At 40.9% G+C, this 19,557-nt stretch overlaps 1 long non-coding RNA gene across 20 annotated transcripts in view; it reads left to right on the plus strand.

Moving 5' to 3' along the window:
* LOC102991851 (uncharacterized) overlaps window positions 1-19,557 on the plus strand; it is a 286,698-nt gene that overhangs the window by 125,123 nt on the left and 142,018 nt on the right. For 18 of the 20 annotated variants that reach the window (XR_008617318.1, XR_008617324.1, XR_003679726.2 and 15 more), the window contains one exon: window positions 15,386-15,515. The exons of the other annotated variants lie outside the window; for them this stretch is intronic. This is a non-coding gene — a long non-coding RNA (uncharacterized lncRNA). The remainder of the gene's footprint in view (window positions 1-15,385; window positions 15,516-19,557) is intronic. 20 annotated transcript variants of the gene reach the window in all.

Genomic DNA, 19,557 nt, shown 5'->3' on the forward strand with positions numbered 1-19,557 from the left:
TCCGGACGCGCAGGCTCAGCGGCCATGGCTCACGGGCCCAGCCGCTCCGCGGCATGTGGGATCTTCCCGGACTGGGGCACGAACCCGTGTCCCCTGCATCGGCAGGCGGACTCTCAACCACTGCGCCACCAGGGAAGCCCCCGCAGCTTGAGCTTTTGTCTCTCAGGTAGAGAGGTGGTGGGGAGGAGAGGCCAGGTGAACCCAGGCAGGCTCTCCTCTCCCCTGGAGTTAAAGCCTCAGGACTGAGGTGGCTTTAGCGTCCTTACCACTCCTGATTTCAGCAGAAGTCAAAGACAAAATAACTGAATGAAAGGGAAGATGGCAGCAGCTGTAATCAACTGTTCAGTTCCACTGACAGGAAAAAATCATCTTCCAACTTTAAAGGATTTAAAAATAACCTGGAATGCTTCTTAACATGCAGATCCCTGGGCTCCACCCCAGAGTTCTGAGTCAACTTTAGGGCATTCTGATGCACGTGGCCCAAGAGCTGGGTGTTGAAAACCCCTAATTCTAAGATCAGTTACACCACTGCTCCATTATTCTTCGTTGATCATCAGTGTAGCTTAAAGACTAAATTTCTTTTCAGAATTTTTACCACTTCTTGATAATTCTGAGCCCCAAAACCATGGCTCAGAATTCTTGGCTTAAAAATACGTGGACCATGCCTATACTTACGTGTAACTCTTAAGCAGCTGCATTAACACAGAAAACTTTGGCAGTGGCATGAGATTTATTTTTAAATTGCAGCGTCGACATAATTCTTTTTTTTTTTTTTTTTTTTTTTTTTCTCGCGGTACGCGGGCCTCTCACTGTTGTGGCCACTCCCGTTGCGGAGCGCAGGCTCAGCGGCCATGGCTCAGGGGCCTAGCCGCTCTGCGGCATGTGGGATCTTCCCGGACCGGGGCATGAACCCGTGTCCCCTGCATCGGCAGGCAGACTCTCAACCACTGCGCGCCACCAGGGAAGCCCCGACATAATTCTTTCTTCGTTGACTTTGCCTGATGAGGGAGTCCTATCTCACTGTGGTTTGTTCTCCCGGTGGTTTCCGTAGGGTTAGGGAGAATGCTACAGAAAAAAAACGAACCCTGTCTAGTTTTGACTCACTCAGACGTGGTGTGTCTTTCGTCTTTCTGAGATGGGATATGAGAGGCATGCCCCAAAGGTGGCAAACACGTTGCCTTCACTTAGCCAATAGCTTGCTCAGAACGTGTATATTACGATGTGCAGTTTCACTCATCAGGCGGATTTCGGACTCCAGCAGGAAACAGCCTTGAGTCTTGGGTGACTTCTGGGCTTTGGGCTTGGCACTGACTCCTCCACAGAAGCAAAGGGTGCATCTGGCTGTTAGAAGAATTAATGGGCATCCAGGTAAGGGTAGATAGGAGAAATCGTTCCTTGTTTTCCTTTGGGTGGATTTGAGATTTTAGAAAATTTAGTCCTCTGAGAAGAGCTCAGAACTATTTGTCTTAAGTTTTTCCCTCTGAGGTGCTTTTTAGGATTACCCTGTATGTCATCATCACTTTGATGTGAAATCCACCCTCTTCAAAATGTTTCATTTTCAAATCTTTTAAGCATAGGATTCCATTTCTCTTTCTGTGCCTGAAATTTTAAAATAATATTAAATTAATATTTAAATTAAAATAAAATAACTCTAGTTGCTAAGATGCTAATTACACATAGGTTACTAGTTCATAACAAGTCTCATGTTTTTTTAGGACGTATGCTTTAAAAGTTGGACAGGGAAAATCGGTGTTTGCATATGATTTATGAAACAATGATGTTACAAATGTGTCAGACTTTTCCCTATGTTAAAGGCCAAATTTTGAGGCATACTGCTTAATCTGTTCTGAGGAAGGAGCCGTGAGACCTCTCTCCCTGCCACTCCCCCATGTTTACTCCTGGTGGGACCAGCTCCAGTTCTCTCCTCAGGCAGGGGGTTCCGACTGTGGATATTCAGTGCAGTGGCATTTTTCTTGAAGAAGTGACTAAGCCTTCTTAGATGAATTCTCTCTTTGAGAGAGGTGGTAGAATTGCATCAGAAAGGCATTTACAGTAAATAGCTCCCTCCCCCCTTCCTGTAAATGACCACATATGAAAGAATGCATTACTTCTTGTTTTGAGGAAATGAGAGTTATAGAGTTCTATGGAAAACTCCCTGTTCATCATTAATTAACTAGATTTGAAAGTTAAAAATTCTAAAGCCAGAATCACTTTGTGCTATCTAAATAAATGTCACAGAGATAACAGCTTTTCATTCCATATTCTATATGAAGTAACTAGTTATCTTGAATTCAAAAAGAGGAAATAATGTTGAATATGGTTATAGTTAATGGCATAAACCTAAACTAATTTCTTCATAATCATTTTCCTTATTAATATTTTTCTTAGGTATGTTACTGATTTTGTTCTTTAGGATTCGATTCTCTGTGGTAGAATATGAAGGCTGGAAGGAAAACTCCCATAGGTCATCAGCCAGGGGTTCTCATGGGAACAGTGCTGCCCCCTAGAGGACATAGTAGAAATTTGGTACGGTGTTTGGTTCTGCAGTGAAGGGCCTTGAATCAGAGATTTTAAATGTCCCACAGTGGAAAAGACAGAAAGAACTGCCCTGTATCCCACATGACTTTCAACTATCCTGTCGGATATTCGTGCAGTGAAAATTAGTTTATGATTATCCGGGCTTAGACCTAAATTCATTTTACATAAAAACACAAGATAACCTTGGCATACTTGAAATACACACAGGATATACTCATTTTCACTCACCTGTACCTCTCCTCTTTTGTTTTCCTGTACTTTTAATATGGAAAGCTTCTGATTTGACTTCTATTAATCCAAGTATTCTTTATAAGTAAGTGATAAGCATCTATTTCATTACATAGTTAATGGGACCTGAAAGTTATGTACATATTGAAATATGTCATGTTTTTATTATAAATTGTTTTGCTTTTAGGTTCTCCTTTATGTTACATTTAAGGTATTATATTGATGTTTTAAAAATATGTGTATACCAGGTAATGTTTACCAATGAATTTCATTTCAGCAAATATAAATAGGGCATTACAGAATTTTTTGGTTATTAAAAGAAAGCTTTGGGACTCGTGGGGTTTTGAACCAGTGATTCAGTTCCTCTCTGTAGTTCCAGGAAGGACAGTATGCAAATCACCCAGATGGGAGGGATGTTTATCTTCTATGTGAAGATCTCCAGGGAAGATTTCACATGTACCACATTAATATGTTTTAGTATCTTGAGGTCTTCACGTTAAGCTAGTTCTTATTAATACTTTCCAGGAGTCTTTATTATGTCACTCTAAAAACACCACCTTCGGTTTCTCCCTTCCTGTAGGAAAGGACAGACAGGTATGGAGAGAAGCTTACAGGTCATCTTGCAAACTAACAGAGGACTTAAAAACAGACTCAGATTCTTTGAACAAGGGGGCTTTGTGTCACTGTCTTCTTTCCAGGAACATGTTCTGCATGTGCCATTTTAGACTTCTGACTGTGTGCTGTAAAATGTAGTGCATCTTAGGTAAGGGATTGTCTGTGACACAGGATTATGTCTTCAGAGTGTCACAGCTGTGAGGTCAGGGTACCCAGGCACATGCGTGCGGTGCTCACTGATACTTGTTTGGGGCCACATTTTTAATTCTGTAGACCTTTTTCTTGGATTGCTATTTCTTGTGCATTTTTTGGTTGTTGTTATTCTTATGTGGATGTAATTATCGCTTCTCAGATATTTTTTAGGGACACTAATAAAAGTTGTTTTGAGGGTTCTTGACGAAATATCTTCACTCTTTTGAATTTTCTGTTTCTTCCAGGGTCTTTTTGTTGTGTATCTTGGTTTTCCACTTTCACATGGCAGGCTTTCTTTAATTGTATATTTATGCTTAACTCTTCACTCATGTAGAGATGAGGTGGCCTTAAGGCTGCCAGGGCTTGTTACGTTGTGTGCATCTTGCGTCCCCCTGGTGGCACAGAGCCAGCCCTCGTGTGGAGAGTAGCTAAGTATCAGAGTGAAGAGGGCTTGACTTTGGGGTTTTCAGAACCACACTAGCTGTTTAGTTATCACTAGACATTGTGTTTAATTTCTTTAGAGAATCATTTCCCTTCTTTAATTTTTAGTTTTTGCCTGGGTGGGGGGCTATAAGGTTTGTTGTTTCTCATAAAGATAGGAATTGGGCACGGAAGTAACAGCTGTTGATACTTAGACTTTTCAGTTAATCTTCTCCTTTCTACCTTCTTTGTCATCTCTGGCCCATACGGTCCTTGCTTTTTCTGAGTCTAGAGCCGCTTTGAGGTTTCACTGGGTTATTGCCTTCCTCAGCAGCAGCCGTCTCAGCGAACCTCTGGGGCTGTGAGCTGTCTCTGCTCAGCTTCATCTGTCAGGACTTCATCATTTTATGGCTTCCAGATGTTTGTTGAAATCTCTCAGGCCCATGATAGTCTTTTAACTGTGGTGGGTATGTATACTTTTTTTTTATAACTGTAATGGGATCTTTCATGTGCCCTGAACACCATTTTGAAACGGTATCTTAGTTCGGGCTTCTGTAACAAAGTACCATAGACTGGGTGGCTTATAAACAACGGAAATTTATTCCTCACAGTTCGGGAGGCTGGTTTATAGAAAGCTGTCTTCTCGTTGTGTCCTCACGTAGTAGAAGGGGCAGGAGAGCTCTCTGGGGTCTCTTTTATAAGAGCACTAATCCCATTCATGAAGGCTCCACCTTCGTGACTTAATCACCTCACCAGAGCCCCACCTCCTAAAGGCATCATATTAAGATTTCAACATGTGAATTTGGGGGTGAAAACAAACATTCAGTCCATAACAGATGAGAAGTCCTTTCATTTGTTGATTTGTCAGAAGCACATCTGAAGAATTAAGTCAGATATGCATTTAGCCAGGAAAACGTTTAAATGAGGGCATGATAACTGCAGTGGGTGTTGGGATTTGGAAAAACTAACCCTCAGAATAACTTGGCGGGGAGGGATAAACTGGGAGATTGGGATCGACATATACACACTACTATATATAAAATAGATAACTAATAAGGACCTACTGTATAGCACAGGGCACTCTACTCAGTACTCTGTAATGACCTATATGGGAAAAGAATCTAAAAAAGAGTGGATATATTATATGTGTAACTGATTCACTTTGCTGTACAACACAGAAACTAATGCAGCATTGCAAATCAACTGTACTCCAATAAAAACTAAAAAAAAAAAAATAACTTGGCTGGGAAGAAACAGTGAGCTGACATTATTATACAAAGACATGCTTTCCAGCTGTGGAGGCTATAGTCATTCATCATAGAACACCCCAAGACACTCTTCTAGCTTTGTTGCTAGAAGAAAAGATGCATCTTGTGAAGCATGCAACTTAGTCATTAAAAAAAAAAAATCTATAGAAGTAGCAGTGGTAGTTGTTCCTGATCTTTAATACAAGTATAAATGTGCATATGCTTACTTTTAAATTTCTTATCTGCCCTTAGACGTAGGAATTTCTGAAAGAATCTCCTGTTCCTTCGTTTCTATAACTTCTATTCCTTAGCAGATAGACCCTCATACTTCTCCGTGTTCTTGTAAGAAGCATCTCATATTCTCCCTTTCCATTTCCTTTGTGAAAAAAGGCTCCAAATTCTTATTGATCATCCCTTTCTCGTATTTGTCCCATAGTTCCTGAAAATGCATAGTAGATACCATGAAGATGGGACAGATCAGATGTTAACTAATTAGTCCTTTAAATTCCCTCACACAAGGGGTATCCATTTGTATCTCAGAAGAAACTCTGAACTGATGTTTCCAGTCTTACCGTTCCCTCATTTTACTCGGAAAAAGCAGCTGTTTCCCTGTGACAAATCCCTGGAGATCTTCCCCAGAGGTCCCCACAGTTAGGGCCGGTTGCTCCCGTGTGATTGAGCCTAACACAGAATCTTCTCCGTCTATCCTGATCTCTAGTACAATACTAGAAGCCCCAAATCTATCTTGAGAATTTGCAGAGTAGTACTGTTGCATATTAATTATCCTTTGTGTAATGGCTTAGACGTAATTGAGGATAGTAAAGATCCTCTGGTATCCGACCTCTGTATTCTGTAAGTTGTTTACCAATTTAGAGCCTCTGGACTGTTCTAGATCAAAGAGCAGGCCCCCTGAGGCCATGCCCTAGAAACAGATGTGGAGAGTGCTGAAATGTCCTGAGCTCTGAGGACGCAAGCTCCCAGAACATGCTTGTAATTTATTTCTGGTATTGGCCAGAGCAAATAGCATCTGCTTGTTCCACATGCCCTCCTGTCCATATCCACTTGGAATGTGTTGAGTGCGGCTTGTCAGTAGTCTACTGAAAAATGATGGGCCTAAAAGGACACTATGAGTGAGAATTTAGAGCACCGTCACACTGCTTCTGGGACCTGTCATATCAGTTGACTGCTACTGTTGGATGAGAGAAAAATCAGCAAGTTTTATCTTTTCCTCTGGAGGAAATACCTTGTATGGATGGTCCCAAAGAAATGAGACGACCATGGTGCAATGCTGGTGTTGCTAAGTACACTCATGTAACCCAATGCTGGTTAACACGTAGAACATTTCTTCACCTAGGTTTTCTCATGCCCCATCCAATCAGCCTCCACCCCCACTGGCAAACACTTTCTGATTTATATCACTGTTTTTTCCTGTTCTTGAACTTCATCTAAATGGGATCACAGAGCACGCACTTTTTCGTGTCTGGCTTCCTTCACACAACAGTTTCATGTTGTTGTGTGTACCCTAGTTCGTTCTTCCTTTATTGCTGAGTAGTGTTCTGTTGTGTGAATGGACCCAATTCTTTGATCCATTCTCCTGGTGATGGACATTTGGATTGTTTTCACCTTTTTTGGCTGTTATGAACATTAAGCCACTATGAACAAGTCCTCTCTCTCTCTCAGTCTCGTTCCTTTTTGGATTTAGGCTTAGTTGATGGACCAGACAGTAGATCTGTGTTTACCTTTATAAGAAACTTCCAAACAATTTTCCAAATAATTGTACCATTTTATACTCCAACCAGCAGTGGATGAGAGTTCCAGATGCTCCAACTCCTTCTTAACAATTGTTTTTTGTCAGTTTTTCTAATTTTAGCCATTCTACTGGATGGCAAGTGGTATCTCTTTGTGATTTTCCATGTGCATTTCCTTGATGACTAACATGTTCTTATTGGCCACTTGTACACCTTCGTTCAATATTTTACCCATTTTTATTTTTCTTGTGTCTATTTTAAAATTGGATGATGAGGACTTCCCTGGTGCCGCAGTGGTTAAGAACCCCCCTGCCAATGCAGAAGACACGGGTTCGAGCCCTGGTCCTGGAAGATCCCACATGCCACGGAGCAGCTAAGCCCGTGAGCCACAACTACTGAGCCTGTGCTCTAGAGCCCACATGCCACAACTACTGAAGCCCACGCGCCTAGAGCCCTTGCTCCACAGCAAGAGAAGCCACCGCAGCGAGAAGCCCATGCACTGCAATGAAGAGTAGCCCACGCGCAGCAACGAAGACCCAACGCAGCCAATAAATAAATAAATAAGTTTCTAAAAATTGGATGATGATGATGATTGTCTGCATGGCACGCGGGTTCTTAGTTCCCCAACCAGGGAATCGAACTTGTGCCCCCTGCAGTGGGAGCTCAGAATCTTAACCACTGGACTGCCAGGGAGGTCCCTATTATTATTGATAGGAAGGAGGTTTTTTTCCTATGTATACTCTGAATAAAATTCTTTTGTCAGAAACTTGTATGCAAATATGTTCTCCCAGTCTGTATCATTTTCTTAAAAATGTCTTTTGATGAGCAGAAGGTTTTAATTTTGAAGTAACTTAATTAATCAAATTTCCTCACATATTATCAGTACTTTTTGTTTCCTAAGTAATCTGCCTCTTCAAGACTGTAAAGATATCCTTCTGTGTTTTCTTTTAGAAGCCTTATAGTTTTAGCTTTTATACTCTGGTCTGTGATCCATCTCAGATTAATTTTTGTGTATTGGGTAAGGTAGAGGTTAAGGTGCATTCTTTTGCATATGTTTCTTCAGTTGTTCCAGCATGATTTGTTGACAAGACTTCCCTTTCCTCATTGACTTGCTTTGGCACCTGTATTGAAAATTGGTTATCCATATATGTGTGAGTCTATTTCAAAGGAACCCTAAAGAATGTTTGTGCAGACCACATGTGGCATGCACCTAAGTCTAGGAAATAACAGTTCACGCTGGTCAACCTTAATAAGCCTCAAGTGATTGGCAGTCTTGAACTTACATATCATGGAACATTTGCGTCAAAGGTCACTAACAGAAACTTTGCAGGGGCCATTTTGGGGGCCATTTTTTGTTTGTTTTATAAAGCTAACCCAGCTGAGGCCTCTAGAAGTTCCAGCATTCCCACACTGAAGGTCAGGTTCTTATCTGCACAGAAGTATACCCTCAAATCTGTGCGATCCAACCTGAGCCTGCAGGCAGCTTCAAAGAGAACAAAATATTTGAACTTCAGTTTTCTTATTTGAAAACTTGGATATGCATGGATTCAAAATGACTGATTTTGGAAATCATTATAATTAAGTGTGGGTCAGACAAAAAAATACTACTCTTAAGAAAATTCTTCGTAACGTAAAGAAACCTGTGACGAAAAAGTTGTTCTGCTGGTTTGTGCGTATTGTATGCAAAAATAGATCTGCTGACTTCAAATAAGTCTTGTCTACGAGTAGAATCTCTGCTTGGAAAGGTTTTTGTAAACAGTTTTATCTAGCGTTTTTACTTGAATATGGTTAAAACCATCTTCTTTTCAGAGAGTCCTTGATTTGAAAACCGAAGGATGAATAGAGTAGGAAACACACCGCATTATTCCATTAGAGGGGTAGTATAAATGCTGCTTGTCTCTTTTTGACACCCTGAATTTTCGAGCATTAGAATTCGTGTTTTCATGGTATGGCAGCGCAGGAAAGTGGTTGAGCGCAGGACTCTGACGCTGGGCGGCCTGGGTTGGAACACCAGCTCTGTGGGTCCCCATCGGCGAAGGAGTCAGCCCCTCTATGCTTCTCCCTAAAACCAGCAGAATCAGAGCGCCTTCCTCAAGTTCAAGGAAGGCAGGAGGCTCAGAGCTGTGCCTGAATCAGAGTGGACACCATGGGGACTGTTGGCGGGTAGTAATATTATATTACTTTTATAATAAAGGTGCACAAGAAAAGGAAATCTTTTTAAAAAGAAGAAACTAAACAGCAAAAGTACATTACTCTCCTGTGGTCCAGATATCTCACTATTTGTAGCACACTCCCCAGTCATTGAACTGGTCAGGTTTTACTGTTAATTTCAGTTCTCCCCCACAAAGGATGCTGAATTAATTAAAGGTTTTTCTTTTGAGCTTCTTGGGAGGTGTATGCCTTGGAAATACAAGAGGTGCTTCATACTAATTACTAGAATTCCTTTTGTTGCTACAAAGAGACTTTACAGGGAAAGATGCTCTTGGAGTGCGCATCTTCCTCTCCTCCTACTTTGCTCTGAGCTCAAGTAAAACACAACAGTTGCTCACTTGAAATACCACCTCCCCTAGCCTGTGTTTGGACTTGTACCTCTGTGCTCAGTTCCTGGCCCCTGTTTTTGCTTTCTCTAGCGATTTCCTGGCCAGAGCAAGAACTAGAGCCGAGTCTGGGAGAAGCGACTGTGACAGGACTGTTTTCCCACCCGTGCTTCCCCGCACGACTCTGGAAGGAGGGGTGTGTACGACCCTCACTGTAATCCGTGTGCCCATTTAGCAGGGTTGGAGATGCCCGAAAGCAAAATCCAGCTCAGACCAAACACGAAGGTTGCTAATGCGCTGCTAATGGTGTTGAAATATGACGTTTTGGTTACACATACAAACCGAGTTGGACTACAGACTGAAGCCTGAGCTTTCCACACACTGTCACAGGAGGGCCGTCATACACCTTGGAAGCATCTGTCTTCGTTGCACCGTACGTGGTTAAGGCCTAAGGAAGACTGATGTTATTACAGCTGACTTACCCGACCCTACTGTATTGAAAGGTGGACTTCTCACGAGGTCCACTCGGTGTCGTCGGGTTTTTGTTTATGTTCCCAGTGTTGTCTGGTAAATGCCGCAGAGGCGCAGAGCGGTGGCGCGTGGCTGTCATGATTTGACGTCCGGGAGGTCACTTTCTGCTGAGCGTGGCTGCCCCCTGCCGTCCCAGGCCCCTCTCATCTCTTGGCAGCCCTCTCCCTGGTGCTCGTTCTGACTCCTCGGTCTCTGTAGCTGTCCCAGCCTCCCGTGCACAGAGAAAGCAGACACCGAAAGGTGAGCTCACTCAGGTTCTGGCCCCAGTCGACACCTCCTCTGCACCCGCCTTGCTTTCCTTGCCTCCTGCTCCAGTGGAAGAGGAGCCCTTCCCCGTGTCCACGCTCTGGACCTTATCCCCTCTCACCTGCTCAGAGACTTTCTCTCTCTGACCTTTACCTGCCAGCCACCACTGACTTTCTCCCGTGGGCGTGTAGACCTACTCAAGGCTTACCAATTGAAAAGAAAACCACCGGCCTTCATATTGCCTTCCCTTTCGCTTACTTCTCCATTCACTTCCCCTGCCAGGGCCAAATTTCTTGGAAGAACTGTGTGAATTTGCTTCCTTCGTTTCCTCACCCTTGCCCCCTCCTCGGGCTACTCCAGTCTGGCTTCTGCACCTGTGACCAAGGTGATTTTGCTCTGGCCAAAGCTGATGGTTGTCTTCCTATCCTTCTCTTGCCACATTCGCCAGATATATTTAGCATTGTATCTTCCGTGACCTGTTTGATGTCCTCTCCTGTCTGGCTTGTCCTGCCCCTCTGCCTTTTTCTCCCCCTTGCCCTTTGCAGGTTCTTTCTATCCACCTCTGAGCGCCATGCTTTGTATTCAGATGCCAGCTGGACGTTCCCACTTGGTATCTTGCTAGCGCCTCAGAGCCAACAGATTCCAAACTGATCCCTGTTACCCAAGCTTGAAACCTGTGATTTACTGCGCCTTTTCTTTCCTCATCTTCCAAATCCACAAAGAAACAAAATCTGGTCAAAATTCCACATCTCAGCCATTCTCAAATCCACCTACTCTGTCTCCAGTGTGTCCTTCTTGGTTTTACCATCACCTTGGACCTAAATTATTGCATTTTAGCATCCCTCTCCCGGCTGACTGATGTTCTTTCCCAGTCTGTTCTCCCGACTGCATTCAGAGCGATGCTTCTGAAAAGCAGCCTCATCGTGTCACTTCTCTGCTTAACTCTCACCCGATTCTGTGATATCCTGTACCCAACTTGATCAGGGCCCTATAGAGTATGTGTCCTCGTAAACAAAGCATCAAACACTAGGATTTGCAGGGGGACGCAGAAGAGAGTTACTTCTCCCTCCGCACAGCAGAACCTAATGAAAATCCCGACTGGACATCACTCACCGCTGCCCTCCGGGGTTCCTGATCGTGGGCTTCGTGTTCCTCCCACCCTCCCCCTCTCACCTGGCCATGCCTCCCAGCCCCATCCACTCCTACCTGTAGTACTCCTACTCCCTTTACCACCCCCGTATTCAGAGAGCTCAGCCCTTGGCTGAATGTTCTGATCCTTGAGTTTCATCCCTGTCTTATCTTAGTTTGGGTTCCCCTCAGGGCAGATTCTGAGAAGGATACAGTCTGGTCTGGCTCCACTATGTAACAACTGGGTGACCTCTCTGTGCCTCAATTTTCTCATCTTTAAAATTCCACTTTATAAGATTTAATTTCCACTTTATAGTGAAAATTAAATTAATTTGTGCATGGAGAGCGCTTTTAAAAGTCTGTCTGAAGTGAGAGAGTGGCATGGACGTATATACACTACCAAATGTAAAATAGATAGCTAGTGGGAAGCAGCCGCATAGCACAGGGAGATCAGCTCGGTGCTTTGTGACCACCTAGAGGGGCGGGATAGGGAGGGTGGGAGGGAGACTCAAGAGGGAGGGAGATAGGGAGATATATGTATATGTATAGCTGATTCACTTTGTTATACAGCAGAAACTAATACACCATTGTAAAGCAATTATATTCCAATAAAGATGTTTTTAAAAATGTAAAAAAAAAAAAACCCCAAAACTCTTCTGACCCATAATAGTAGTCGATCAAGTTTGCAACAATGATAATAATGACTACTACTGTTATTAAAAATGTCACTTCATACAGGTTTCCATCCTCAACTTATCTAGACCAGATGGGAGCCCCCTCTTATGTGTACCAATAGCATCCTGTGCCTCTTTTAAATCATAATTGCTAGCTTGGTGAAGGAAGGATGATGGCATCCTGTTCACCAGCGCTTAGCCCAGTGCCTGGTATTATAGTGTACGGTATGTACTGTGTGCTCAATAAATATTTTTTGAATGGAATTAGTCAAATGACTTGTAAAAAGAGTGTTCCAAATATTCTATACTTCTTATCTTTAATAAGCTGCCTTTAAAATACAAAGCATGCCTGTTAAAAAATAAAACATGACAAACAAGACATAACTGTGCTCCAGGGGTTTGTTTTTAAATCCAGCATCACCAAGTGAGCCTGGGCAAGCTCTCTGCGTGTCGGTGTCTCCGGAGCAGCTCTGCCTGAGAGCCTTTGTCCAGTTCCAGAATTCTTCAATTCTCTGATAACAGGGCGCGGTAAGGATAGAGTACGTTTTTAGGACACTCAGGGTTTCCCTCATAGTTATGTTTTTTCCTGTTAGCTGGTGGGAAAATGTCATCTTGTTTCTTGGGCTTGCAGGTTCTTTCCTAGTCCTGGGGAATTTTTCAAGCTGGCTATAATGAGAGGGTCTCAAAGAACCACAGAGAGGTCTGGTATGTTCTTTTCAAGTTAAACATAATGTCCCTTCTGATTTTCACTTCTGATCGTCTCTGTTTCTGAGCTGACTTCTATAATTGTATTTAAAGATGTATCAGAAATAAGGTCTATTTTATTTTGATGCCTGCACCCTTGATATCCTTTAAACTGTGTTTCCTGCCAAGTCAGAAGCCTTCTTCAGAACTACTAACTCTAATGACTTCTTTCTTTATTCTTTTCTCTCTTTCTTTTTTCCTTTAATGGTATGTGTACACACACACACACACACACACATATTATTAAATTGTGGTAGAATACATACAATGTAAAATTTACGATCTTAACCATTTTTAAGTGTAATGGCATTAAGTACATTCACATTATTGAACCGCCATCACCATCCTCCATCTCCAGAACCCTCTCATCTTGCAAAACTGAAACTACATTCCCATTAAACACCAACTCACCATTCTCCCTTCTCCTCAGCCCCTGGCAAGCACAGTTCTTTGTGTCTCTGTGAATTAGACTACTCCAGGAACCTCATATAAGTAGACTCAGACAGTATTTGTCTTTTGGGGACTGGCTTATTTCACTTAGCATGATATCCTCAAGGTTCAATCATGTTGTACCATGTATCAGAATTTCCTTCCTTTTTAAGGCTGAGTAACATTCTGTTGTATGTATAGACCACATTTTTGTTTATCCATTCATTGGATATTTGGGTTGCTTCCACCTTCTGGCTATTGTGAATAATGCTGCTATGAACATGGGTGTACAAATAATTCTTTGAGACCCTTCTTTTAATTATTTTGGATCTAATGATTTCTTGAATCTTCTTTCTTGATGCTTCTGTTGTTTTCACGAACTCTTGCCTTCCTCTTTTTGGCCCATTTACCACCCCTCGCCCATCAGTCTTCTTTGCCATTTTGCTAATAATGAACGTCCTACTGTCAAGATTCTCGTGCTTCAGTGTGGCCCTCACAGAGCTGCTGCTATGTGGAGAAAACAGTTTGGCGACTAAGAAATATTATTCGTTCCCACCTCCCAGACACCCACCAATTCCTGCTATTTTCTGAAGACATACCAGTGGTTCCTAAATTTTTAAAGAAAGACACCTTAGTGACAGGGCCGATTTTTGTGGCTATTGACCTTCTGTATTTTGAAATTTAACTGTTAATAGTAGCATCTTCTTGATGTATATCAGTCCTATAGTTGTGATATTGATATCTATCTGTTTTTCCTCATGAAAACAATACATGACAATCATAGAAAACTTGTATAGAAAAAAATGTTACACACAATAGCACTATCAGAAAGCAGCCACTGTTAACATCTTGATGCTCTTGATATTCTTCTGGTCTTTTTAATGTGAATTTTTATCTATTTAAGATCATATTGTCTTGCATTTCTTTTTTGCACTTCAAGTGTAAGCATTCTCTTGTTAGGTCTTTGTAAATAGTTTAATTATTTTATATGACTGAGAGATATTTACAGGGTGTTCATTAGGTTAAATAACATTTTTCTAATTATAAAAATAATGCTTCTCATACGAAATGTCAGATATCTCAGTTTTGCAAAGAAGTAATGAAAATCTAAGTTCTCTGCCCGCTCCTTCTTAAGCTTTTTAAATGTATCCTTTTCCAGTCTCTCTTTGAAATCAGCTTCTCTACACCCCCGCGCCCCCCACCGTTTGTCTGTCCCTCTCTCCACTGATACCATATTTATATACAATTTTATATCCAGCATTTTTACCTAACATTATATTTTGTGATTGCCAATGTCGTTAAGTGTTCTCCAAAAACCATGATTTAAACATATGAATTTGCTAATTTATTTAGTCACATGCTTTCCTCCAATTTCTGATGTTTAGGTTGTTTCCCATTTTATGTTATTGTAAGTTATTGTATGTGTGTCCTTGTATAGTTATCTTCCTGTGTATCTGTGATTGTTTCTTCAGGAGATATTTATAGACATGTTATCAGTCAAAACAGTTTGAGGGTTTGTAAAAAGATATTGCTGATTTCCTGAAATGATTGTCTCACCTCACTTCACCTGCTTTGCTCTTTTTGTTGTGCATTTTTGTGAATCTGATTGATGAAAAAAGTCTTGGTGTTTGCTAGTGAAATTCAATACTTTTTCGTGTTAATTTGACATTTTATATTTTGGGGTGAATTGTTTGTTAATATCTTTTACCTTTTACATTTATAATAATATAAAATATATTATCCTCTTGCAAGTATTTTACTTTTTGTTTACCTTGCAGTTTTGTCTGCTGGTTTTGAAGCTACAGATTTTAATATTTTAATGTTGTCAGATTGAGTTGATTACCTTGCCTTTTGTTGCTTTTTCTCCATTGCTTTTGTAAAGCCAAGACTTCTTTTCCTATCTCAAATTCAGAAATATATTCTTCTAATTGTTTCTTTTTCTCCCCTTTTACATTTAACTCTTTAATCGCCACAAAATTAATTCTGATGAAGGTTATAAAGTGGGAGCTAATTTTATTTTTTCAAGAATATTATCTTGTTCTCATGTTTGTCCAAAATCCCAGTAAAATTGTGATGTGAACCAAAACAAGTGCTTTTTCTTATTTTAGTGCCTTGATTTTCCCACTGAGAAAAATGAGGAGGCTGCGATATACCTGTGGACAGGATCAGAAGCTTTACTTCTCAGCTCAGAACTTGCCATGTCTCTTTCCGGCTCAGGAAGTATGATGCTCCACACAGGTTGGTGGGGGACAGAGACAGCAGCGGTAATAAGGGATGGAGGCCCATGAGCTAGGGACTAAGTAGCCCAGGGTGAGCCCCTCGAAGTCTTGACCCCATTTCAGTTTTCCTCGACTAAGATAAGCTACCAGGGCTCGGTTCATTGGAGGCTTACTTGAACCTCAGGTTATAGCTGTAAGGCGGCACGTGGTGAAAAAAGAGTCCTAGCCTGGGAACGTCAGAGAGCTTGGGTCCAGTTTCAGCTGTCAACTATCTGTGTAACATAGGAAAGTCTCTTAACTTCTCTAATTTCCTGATTTATAGAATAAATCTGAGATTTGGTCTCAATAAGTTACAGTCTCAGGAAGTGGCAGAGCTAGGTTGTGCTATGACTTTGTTGGGGAACATATCTTGGTAACTAGTTCATCTTTCCTTATTAATCCAGTCAGCCAGTATGATACCAAGTTTAGGAAGAATATCACAGTATCATGTAGTACTCCACCTTGGGGCGTTTCTGCTTCTTACCATTCCTGACCGTTCCTAGTCTATTTCAAGCTTCCCTTCTGAGAGTCTTCTGTCTTCCCTAATAATTTCTTCTCCAGCTACCTCTTGTCTTTAAGAATTTAAAAAGATGAGCTAGTAATCAGGAAACACTCAGAACTGATGTTTGTCACTGACCTTGCCCTGCCACTTGCCTGGGGTATAAATTTTTTTTAAAAGCTGAAATAAAGATATGAAAAGCATTTTGAAAAATGTGAAGCATTAGGTGATAAAAGTAATAGTTATGAGGTACAAATACCTGCTCTCAACCATGTTAATTGTTTTTATTGGTATTAATAAATTATTATTTATTAACAAATTAATAACAGAAATTGCGTTGAGAAACAAAACAGTCACAGGCCAAAGCTTTTGAATTTCAAATATGTTTCTGTTAACATACTCTGTTTTAGACAACCAGCACAGAGACTATGGTCAAGTAGTTTTTATATGATGAAGTCATCTATCAGTCAATCCATTACACTTTTTAAGGTGTTTTAATGTTTATCTCCCACTTTTTTTTTTTTTTAAACAGGGAACAGGAGGATTTATTTATTTATTTATTTATTTTTAAATTTATTTTTATTTTTGGCTGTGTTGGGTCTTCGTTTGTGTGCTAGGGCTTTCTCTAGTTGTGGCGAGCGGGGGCCACTCTTCATCGCCGTGTGCAGGCCTCTCACTATCGCGGCCTCTCTTGTTTTGGAGCACAGGCTCCAGACGTGCAGGCTCAGTAGTTGTGGCTCACGGGCCTAGTTGCCCCCGTGGCATGTGGGATCTTCCCAGACCAGGGCTCGAACCCGTGTCCCTGCATTAGCAGGCAGATTCTCAACCAGTGCGCCACCAGGGAAGCCCCTATCTCCCACTTTTTGGTTTCCGGAGTAAAATAACCTCAGACGAAAATTTCTATGGTGTTGACGTTTTCCTCTTGAGAATGTATTTGCTGTAATAAAATACAGTAACCACTTGAAATCTATAAAACTTGTGTGAAGTCTGGATAAAACCTAAACAGTTTTTTCTTTGTGCTCCAGGAGCACACAGCACTATATATTAAATAAAGCACAAATATCTATACATAGCTGCAACTATGTTTCGTTTCATTACAATTATGTCTTGCCTGATCTTCAAATAACGTGAAAAATCATCTTTAAAATAAACCTTGAATAGTTATGATCCTCATAGAAACAGTTTCTTTATTAATTAAACTTTTGTTTTTCATAGTGCATTGCTTTGATCTCGTAATATTTTTTAAAACATCCTGAGGGTTTATTTTAAAGGCTTCCAAATGAATTTTTATTTCTTAAAAGCCGAAATATATTCATGGCTCAGTGAATCCCAAAGACAGTATTTTTAAACTCCTGGTAAGTTTATTTTTCTTAGCATGCTAGTCTACTGCATAATTTTCTGTGCTCTATGGGTCACGTGATTCCTCCCGTCCATAACACACGCACTTAAAAATTTCACTTCCTGATTGAGCCATCAAGATTATGTAAAAATGTAAATCAGTCTAAATACCTAAGAGCAGGAATTTTAAGGGGAAAATGCTGTTTTCTTTTTCTGTTTCGTTATTGATGCCTAAAAAATCGGAGTGTGTGTTTGCCTATTTGTATTTGGAAACTAGAGACTTTTAGGGTGGTTTTTTGTTTTTGTTTTGGTTTTTTCTTTTGTCCCTTCCCTTTCAGATTGCATCAGAGTTTGCTTTCATTATAAAAAGAAAGTACCAAGTAGATAGAACGTAGGAGTGGTGTAGTTGCAGGACTGAAATCAAAATGGTTCCGATTACTGAGAGAGCTGTTCATTTACTTATTATTTTCATGATCTGAATGGAGAGTGCAGCATCTCTCAAAAGGTAACGATTTGATATTTCAGAGTTGTACATGACCATTTAGCCTTTCTGCTGCCTGATATAAATGAAAGTAATTTCTGGCAGGCTGGATGACACTTGGTTTATCATGAATCTAAAAATCCCTCACATTTTCTCAAAGCAATTTTGAAGTTGTCATAGTAACGGCGTGATATTTGGAGGGTCTTTTTAGTAGTTCTTTAGCTAGAGTTAATTAATTTTATTAACCCTGGACGTTTTTCTTTTTAGTCTTCTCTGACAAACAAGGGCCATAATTGCTCAAGTATGTATTTGGTGTTTTTTATTTCTTGGTGACTATAGTTTGAGGACTTGATGTTTTGCAAGTTGTTTCAGGAAAGGAACGAGAACGTTATCAATTGATTTCAGATAGTTTAAACTTGGGTTTTTAAATACTTCTCTGTAAAATTGCACTACTGTTGTAGGACCAGAATTCAGTATTATTGAAAGAGATGGGTTATGGGAGATGTTCGCTTAAATTTTATTGTGACTTACACAATTAAATTGTGTTGCAACTATCCTCTTTTTTTCTTTTTTTTTTTTAAATTCTGCTAGATCCACAGTAAGAACTGAAGGACACAGAAGGGAAATGTCAGACTTAAAGAAGAAAATTATTTCTTTAAAAATGCAACAGTCAGGGCTTCCCTGGTGGCGCAGTGGTTGGGGGTCCGCCTGCCGATGCAGGGGGTGCGGGTTCGTGCCCCGGTCCAGGAGGATCCCACGTGCCGCGCAGCGGCTGGGCCCGTGAGCCATGGCCGCTGAGCCTGCACGTCCGGAGCCTGTGCTCCGCAGCGGGAGAGGCCACAGCAGTGAGGCCCGCATACCGCAAAAAAAAAAAGAAAAGCAACAGTCAGATGCAATACCAAAATCGTGTTCCACAAAAGAAAAATGGATAAATCTGACTTTATCAAAATTGAAAATGCAACAACAGCGCTCTTTGAAACTCTAAAATACGCTAAAATAAATTATCCTCTAGGGAAGTTTGTGGGAATTTTTTTATTGGGAGAAAGTAGGTCAGGATCTTCTGTTAGTAAAGCTCTGTGGCAGAAATTCTTGCCAATATGGCGATCGGTGAGGAAAGAAGCCCCTCTCTTGGGCAAGGAGAGGGTCAGAAGAAAGAATGGTCTGTACTAGGTCTGGATGCTGGGACTTGAAAAAGTATCAGATGTTGGATGCTTTTGTTTTCTTGTAAAAGTGATCAGAGAGATGTGACACTTAACAAAAGGTATCATGTGAGTTCTGTAGGCTTAATGCTAACACCAGTATCCCTACTGTTGTGTGGAGTATTTGTTCATCCAGAGGTGGTTCAAGACAGGGTAGCAGCATGTGCAGCCAGCAGCAGTAAAGGTTCTAATACACGTCCAGTGATGTCAGGAGTTACGAGACAGCAGTTTCAAAACACTGCAGTAAACAAGGTCATAGTGTCCCGTTTTGCTGGAAGAAGGTTTGTTTTTATGAGCTGGACAGTACATGGATGAAGTAATTTTTCAAAACAAACATCAAATTTATATGTTGGGTTTTTCTTCCTACTTTTTGGATTTAAAAAAAAATTAACGAGATGAGATTTAGTAAGGGTTACATTTTTAAGCAGAATTATACTTTTTTCCTGTTTTGTTTTGTTTTTTTAATTGGTTCTCTGTAGTTTCCACAGAGGAAATGAAAATACTT

This window comes from Physeter macrocephalus, chromosome 5 (genome assembly GCF_002837175.3).
Source record: "Physeter macrocephalus isolate SW-GA chromosome 5, ASM283717v5, whole genome shotgun sequence".
Classification (NCBI taxonomy): Eukaryota; Metazoa; Chordata; class Mammalia; order Artiodactyla; family Physeteridae; genus Physeter; species Physeter macrocephalus.